The sequence below is a fragment of the Melanerpes formicivorus genome, unplaced genomic scaffold, assembly GCF_026170545.1.
Source record: "Melanerpes formicivorus ecotype bairdi unplaced genomic scaffold, bMelFor1.0.p_v2 SCAF_217, whole genome shotgun sequence".
Taxonomy (NCBI): domain Eukaryota; kingdom Metazoa; phylum Chordata; class Aves; order Piciformes; family Picidae; genus Melanerpes; species Melanerpes formicivorus.
The window spans coordinates 13,313-15,000 of record NW_027142569.1 but is presented as its reverse complement, the minus strand read 5'-3'; positions in this window follow the sequence as shown (position 1 = coordinate 15,000).

Genomic DNA, 1,688 nt, shown 5'->3' with positions numbered 1-1,688 from the left:
GCGGAAGCGAGCGATACCGACACGCCCGGCGGGGAGAAGGCCCTCGTCTCTCTCCCCGCCTTGCCACGGGAGCACCGGGACGTGCTAGAGGAGACAGCGACCCGCGGAAGCGGGGCGCGCCCCCGGCACGCCAGGACCTTAGAGCCGGGGCGGCTCGCTCGGCAGCGGGCGGGGGTACGGGCCACAAAGCCGCCCTTCTCAGGCTAGAGGTTTCATTTAGGGAGGAACCCTCGGGGACCCCACCCGGGCAGGTGAGGCCTCACGCGCGGCGCCGCTTTTAGCCCCTTTTAACTTTCGCGACGCCGCCGCCTCGCTCTCGGCTCGGCCAACCCCCGCCACACGCAGCTGCTCGCGGCCGGCACCCGCGGGTACCCGGAACCGAGGACGACACCGGCGCCTCACGCGTTTTTGGACACCTGAAAACTCACGGGGCCACGCAGCAGTCACAAAGCCGGTTGCGGTAGACCGGTCCCCGAACCCTGCCCCAGCGCCGGGGGGGAGGTGGAAAGGGGAGGATGCGGCAAGGCACGCGCCGGGCCGCTAACGCCACGGCTCCCCCCCGCTCGAGCCGCTCGGGGCTGGGGGAACGAGGACGACACCTCACACGCGACGGGAAGCGAAGTGGAAAGGAAGACCGCCCTTGCCCTGCCGGCCGGGGGCCCTTTCCGACGCGACCCGAAAGGCCTCATCGATCAACAAGGACAGAAGGAAAGGAAGCCAGCGGAGGGCCCCACGGCCTCGCTCTTCTGGGACAGACACAGCCACGCGCACCCGCCACCGCCCTCGGGAGCAGCCAGCAGGCACGGGGCTCGGCGTGCGGGCAACACGCCGGAGGAGCAAACGGGGCGCCCTCCAGAGATGGGGGGGGGGGCAAGCTGCACCGGGCCGCACCGGCTCACAGGGCACCTCTGCCTCCCCGAAATGTGGGCTTGCATTTTCCCTCAAGCTGCACCGAGTTACATCTCCATCACGGGGCGCCCCTCTGGAGCCAGGAGGAAGCCGTGCTGGGGCACCGGCTTGCCCTCCTCCCCCCATGCCGGGCTCCATAGCATACGAGTGGCCAGTCACCGCCGCTGGCTTTTCCCTTAGATGCCGTGCCCCCGCGGGCTGCGGCTTTGGCCTGGGGGGGAACCCCCGTGAAGAGGGTCCAGTGCTGGGAACTCTCTCTGCCCCTTACCGGGCTCTCTCTCGCCGTGCCTGGACGGGCTTGCTTGCCATTCTTGGTGGGACCGACGCCGGCACCACGTCTCCCCGGCTTTCTCTGCCCCCGTGCCCCACCGGGCAAACTTCGCTTCGGGGGTTCCACACTTCGGCAGTGGCCGGCGCCAGCCACTCGTCAACTTTTATTCTTTTCCCCGCTTTCGTTGCCGAGCCCGGGCTGGGCTCCGGCTCACGGACGAGGCGAAACCCATCCAACACCGCTGAGGGTGCGCCAGCGGCCGCTCCAAACCGCCGCGCCTTTGTTCGGGCCCCGCGGGTCCCCTCTCTGACCCGGGCGAAAGCCACCGAGAAGCCAGACGGACCCCTGCCCAGCCGCCTGGCGGGTGGCTTGGAGCAGCCGCTCGGCAGCGCTGCCCTGGGAGTGCTCGGCGTCGCTTGTTCCCTCATATACGGAACTGGAGGGCCGTCAGCTCCGCGAGCGCACAACCAGCCGACCTCCGCCCAGCGGCAGGTCGCAGAAATCACGC